We start from the raw sequence: 6,085 nt of genomic DNA on the forward strand, positions 1-6,085 counted from the left end.
GTTTACCAATAGGGGGGTGGTTCACCTCCACTGCACTGAAAGGGAACTAATTTCAAAAAGAGGTCAAGCTCCTATCAAACAGCTCCACTGTTAGTGTTATTTTATGTGATAAAGTTTAAATTGCACTCCTGTCGATTGTTTTCAGCAAAGTGCAAGAAAGTGAAAATAAAAGATCAAGCGTCGACAGGTTAGAGAAAATACAGTTTAGAGTGCCCTATACAAAGCCATAATCCTTGTATTTTTCCTAGCACTGTGTACAGCCTGACTCTTAAACTACACCTGACTTTGTATAAGTAAATGTAACTGATCTTCTTACAAATAATGCCAAGACTTGTATGAGCTTCACCTTTGTTTGCTCAAATAATGCTCCTTGAATTTAAGAGCTTTTCAAGCATATGTAATTGCTGGGCTTTCAGAAGGCTTCGCTCGTCTGCAGCAAAAGATGAAAAGGAACGAATTAGAGAAATAGCAATGTACTCTTCTGGTGGCTTGAGTGCCTTTGCATCACCATGGAAACTGAGTTCTACCTGATAGTGAGACAATCAAATTAATCTTGTTGTGTTTTGCAAACCCAAAGAGTAATCTCACAGTTTCTAAAGGTCTGCTGGAGCTGACCATAAGCACTGCTGCTAAAAGCAAATTTGGTTTACTGGCTTTTTCCCCCTTTCATTCTGCAAGCAGCCGTGATCCGATATTATGCTGCCCACCACATGAGTTTGCAGACAACAGGGTGCAAAGAACGTGCACATGAATGGTGGTTACTTCACTGAGTAGTTGGAGATGTTGAGCATGTCGCCTGCAGTGTTTTAATCTAACAATTTACTGTGACTGCTGCTCTCAGAAAGAGAAAAGATAGTCACTGAAAACCACTCTGTGGATGCCTGACAGTGACTTGAACCTGCAGCGGTAGGAACTGTTTGGCTTATAGCAGCAGCAACTTATATACTGCTACTAAAAATAGTATAGTAAGTTACTGCTGTTACACCTACACATGACATTTCTAATTTTCTGTGTATCTGGACGTTCAGCCTAAATGCCAGCAAGCTTCCCCTGATTGAAAACATTCATTTGCATATAAATGTTCCTGATAATAACAGCTGGTAAATATAAAACATTAACATTAAATAAAAAAATTAAAACTTTTTTAAGTGAACAACACATTGTTCTTTGCACCTCTATTATAAAACAAACATGCACACAAAAACAACATCATTTGTGTGATTTTCGTGAGGTGAAGCCTGAACACCCCTCTTTAATGAAAGAGCAGTTTTATGATTTTTCCCACACACCAGCACCAAAACTGGTTCACGAGGAGTGCGTAAGGCAGTTTACATGCTTAAAGTTTGTTTGACACTAATCTGCGTTCATCAGAATTGTTGTTGGTTTTTTTTCCCATGAAACCATTCCCTTTGACTCCGGCTCTTCCCTAAGCCACTCTCCCTCTGCCTCTGTGAGCCTTCCACAAAAACAGTCTGTAGATTAAAGAACACACAGCGCTGCTGCATGCTGATCCACAGCTGTGTTTGCATTTCCCAAAGTGTGCCATTGAAAAATTAGATGTAAATGAAAGCTATAGATTGTATTCACTGCGTACCTGATCAGACACACGCACGTGTTCACACATTCGCACTTATTGAAAAGCTCTACTGCCTGCTTTGCTGTCTCGTTGATCTTAAGTAAGCCTTTTATCTCTTGCCTGTGTTCTGCCCTCTGAAACTAATCTGTGCTGTGTGTCTGCTCAGCATCAGGTCTTATTATTTTGACATATCTGCCCTGGGATTGAGAGTTTTTGTGAAGCATATTTACTTTTTTATTATTATTTATGTAACTTCTCAGAATGTAACATTCCTCACTGACTGCTGATATTATGTTAATGGCTTTTTGTTATTTGTTGAGACTCATCCGATTCCAGTGGAAACTCCTGCTCTTATGCTAAAAGTCGAAGGAAGAAAAGAAATTAAGATAAAAAGCTTGAAAACAGAATGCTCTTTCTGTCTTTTCCCACCGAGCAGAGAAACCCGTAAGACAAAACAAACCTCTCGCATGCAGTCACACGATAGCAGAGCAAATACGTGTGTCGCAGCAGCAGATGTACACCCACAGTCGGAGTGTATGTCAAGTCAAATATGCTGATGCACCAGGGGGGTGTTTAGTTGCTTTATTCTCAAAAGGTTTACACATTGTACATCACATTTACAGCATTTCACGTTTTTTTTAAGCGTAGTATAATAAAAATGTTAAAAAAGTTCCAACCCTATATACAAGTCCCCTTAAATCCAGTGTCCAAGCAAGACTCAACATCATCCACTGCAGAGCTTAGAGTACATATCACTACACATTTACTGTGAGCTGAATGGAATATGGAAATAAAAAATGATAACATAAAATTATGACTTTTAACAGACAAGCAAATAATTCTGTGCAGTATTTGAGTAAATGTGACTGTGGCGATGTGACATACAAACCTCCTTTTCACAGTCAGCATCAAACTGCCAATAAAACAAGAGTGGAAATGAAGCTGGATTTTCTGCAATGTGGAGATTTTTCTGCCTGTGAATTCACCTGCTCACGTTTTCTGGAATAATTAGATACTTGTGATAAAAGTTATTCAGTCTGCTCCTGCCGAATGCACAAGTGTACTGTGCCTCTGCTTCACATGACAAGGGAAAGAAAATGCTGTGCTGCCATCAAGTGGGGAGTTTTCAGCAATCAGTGCTGTGATTTTTTAAAATGAAGACATTCAGCACTTTGTTAGTCCAGATTTAAGTTAAACTGAGATTTTATAATCCTTCTCTCAAGATAAAGATTTGCTAAGAATTTCAAAAATTCTCTTTTTGAGCTTCCGGGGCACGACCACCTGCAACTTATAGCCGTTCACATTAAAAATGAGTCATATAAAATTCTGAAATGGACACATTTGTTCCATTAACAATACATAATAAGATTCACTATGATGATTCCCACCATTGTATACATCGACTGCACCAAATTTCCTGACCCTGAATTTGCTTCGTGAGCTACAGGAGTTGCCGGTTGACCAAGAGTCGTGAAGATGTCCTCTGGAGAACTTGTGGAAGACTCTGTAAAGACAAACGGCTCTTAGAATGAATAAAAAGAAATCACAAATTTGTTACCACCTATTTAAAGTGGGCTCACCTTGGACTGTAACAGTAGAGTTATTTTCTCGTGTTCCCGCTGTGGAGCGTAGCTTGCACATGTATGATCCCTGATCAGCTGGGCTTACGTTGATGAGTTTCAGGACGAGTGAAGTCCCATTTATTACTTCACATCTATTCTCAAGCACAGTGTTTCCTCCATAATCATATTTACACATAGATTGATTTCTACTAGGAAATAACCAGGACAAGTGCTTAATACGTGATGAGTCTAAGTTGGTTTCACATGTCAGTGTCACATTTTGTCCAAGCTGTGCTGTGATATTGGGCAAAGTCTTCAACTCTATTTTCTGGTTGGCTGAAATACCAAAGAGAGAGAGAGGACATAGTGTTATCAGTTGTTCAAGTTACATACTTGAACGTTTTTAGTCATGTTTTAGCTCAATATGCTAACAGGAGCAATGTTTTAATTAGTTAATAATTGTCATCCTTAAAAGAGCGCTTATTTATAATGAAAATATTTACTAGAAATAGTCTTCAGTGGGAATTCACTGTCTGGATTAGAGTTTAATTGGATTTCAGGAAAATGTATCCAAGTATTGCCTGGAAACAAGATTTAGGTGCTAAATTTAAGCCACTTTCTTGTTTTAAGTTTGTACCAGGATAGCTGAGACCAGCAGGCTGTTAGCTTAGCTTAGCACAGATAAGGAACAGATACCTCTTTATTACATGTCCCTGTTAAAAGTAATAAAAACTATAAACTATAAAATAAGCAGATGAAGGAATAGGGTTGTTGAATGGCTACTAAACACAACTGGATTTCCTCGTTTTGATGCTAAGTAAATAAATCAGCTGCTGACTCTGAGTGCACAGGCTGACAGAATGTGGGTTTTTTTCTGGTAATTTCAGTTTTTTAATTAGCTTTTAGCTGTTCCAAATACGGATTTTTGGTGATTTGTCATTCAGTAATTCTTTTTCTTTTTAGACACAGACTCTCCAAACATTTCCTTTGTGTACTAACTTATTTACTTGCGCTCATGTACTGCTAACAGGGACGTTGCTGAGTGCCCTCTGATGGACAAACACCAACACTCATAACATGGCTAAAGTGTGTTTCTCTCGTCTCATTCTCATTTTTTAAAATGTGAATTTATTAATTGTTAGTCGATAATGTGAAACAGATAATATCCCCCCAATAAAAACTGTAAAAATAAATAAATAAAATGTCAAGCTCTAGTTTTTGATTTTTTATTATTAAGCTGAGTTTTCATATTATTAATATTTTACATTATTTTGAAATGCTAATCTTGGAGTTATTTATATCTGGTTTCTTGTGTTTTTCTTGCATTTCAGTTTATAAGTCTAGTCTGCCCCTAGGTCTTCTCTGCTTGAGGTTTCTTGTCTTTGTGTGTAATTCAGCTCTCCTGGTATTTTCTGTTTTACTTTGTGCATTTGTGTATCTTACTTTTAATTTCACTTATGTTTTGTCTTTATGACTATATTGTGTCTAGTTTTCTTCCAGCTGTGTTCCCTTCCCCTGATTAGCCCTCGTTGTGTTTAAATAGTCGTCTCTCTTCAGCCCTTGTCAGAGCATCAGCGTATCCATCCTTGCTTGATGTTTGTTTTGGCTCATTCTGGATTTCTGTTTTGGACTCCTGACAACCTGAATAGAGTTTTTCTTTGAATCCTGCATTCGAATCTTCTCCATCTGAAACCTAACATATTCATTATTGTCACTAAAAGGCACGATAGAGACTTTATGTTGATATTAGATCACAAAAATGTACTTGGCTGATGTCCCAGAGACACAATTTTACACTTAGTTTATTTATTTATTTTTTCTTGTTTGTTGTAATTGCAGAACGTTACCATGTGTCAGACTAGCTTTGTTACCTGTGTTTTATCGACATGCTAAGCTTAGCTAACTACTGTCAGTTCTTGAGGCTCTGCAGAAAAGTTGCATTCACTTATACTTCCAAGGATGCTACACATAACGTTAAGATCCAGATTTTACAGGACATTGTAAAAACTGTCAGCCGTCAAGTTAGTTGCTAATCTGCAGATCATGCTCTTCTTCTCCCAGACATGGTTATCAAAATGCCTCCATATGCCAGGAAAGTATTTTCCACAATATCAACAGCATGAATGGGATTAGGTCGATCACACCTTTGATAAATACCGTTCTCAGTTATTGGGTCATTTTTATTGTATTCACTGGCAGGAAGACCAGTTTGGTATAGTTTACCAGAAATACAGGAAACTGACTTAGAGACAAATATTATGGAGTAAAGTTTACTGCCTCAGTTGGAGGTGGAAGGCTTTTATGCTGTCTTTAAAAAAAAAAAAAAAAAGTTCCCGTGAGGACTTCTTTTTAAGCACTGTTCAAAACTCAAAACTCAAAACAAAGACTTACCTTCTGCTGCAGCTAGCCAGAAAATAGAAACCAAGGCAGCAACATGTCTCCATTCAGTAAATAAGAAAGCCATCATTTTAACCTGCATAAAAATCAATGTTTTCAACATTAGAGGAGTCAGATAAAAGCCAAGCACAGAGAGCTACTACATGGGCTAAAACAAGTCTATCTATACGTACCACCCTGCTGTCTTTGATCCACTGTAGATGTCTGTGGTGTTTAGTTTGACTCTGTTTTATGGTGTCAGAGCACACGGGCAGAATGAAAGAACACACAATGCCTCATTCTCTGCTCTTAAGACACTTCAGCTTAGGGTATCATATTTACTCAGCAACATGAACAGACATGCCCTGCTCCAACAAACTGAGTTTTCTCTTCTTAAGAAAACAACCTAGGAGAACAAATTTAATACTAACTCTTACAGTTAGTTTATTTAGTTTTCAGTCATCTTTTTTGAACTGGTTGGCTTTACCCTTCTTTTGTGATTGATTTATTGATTGATAATATATCAAATCCCCACCTAATTGAGCAAATGAAGGAGTGCTTATGTGTTTAT

At 37.6% G+C, this 6,085-nt stretch overlaps 1 long non-coding RNA gene across 1 annotated transcript; it reads right to left on the minus strand.

The window, feature by feature from the left end:
• Positions 1–2,144: 2,144 nt before the first annotated feature.
• Positions 2,145–5,812, minus strand: LOC102791204 (uncharacterized). The gene is made up of 4 exons (XR_437642.3): positions 5,709–5,812; positions 5,530–5,611; positions 3,157–3,474; positions 2,145–3,080 (listed from the first exon to the last, which is right to left on the minus strand). It is a non-coding gene; the product is annotated as an uncharacterized LOC102791204 (long non-coding RNA).
• Positions 5,813–6,085: the final 273 nt, after the last annotated feature.

This window comes from Neolamprologus brichardi, chromosome 4 (genome assembly GCF_056152115.1).
Source record: "Neolamprologus brichardi isolate AB-2024 chromosome 4, ASM5615211v1, whole genome shotgun sequence".
Taxonomy (NCBI): domain Eukaryota; kingdom Metazoa; phylum Chordata; class Actinopteri; order Cichliformes; family Cichlidae; genus Neolamprologus; species Neolamprologus brichardi.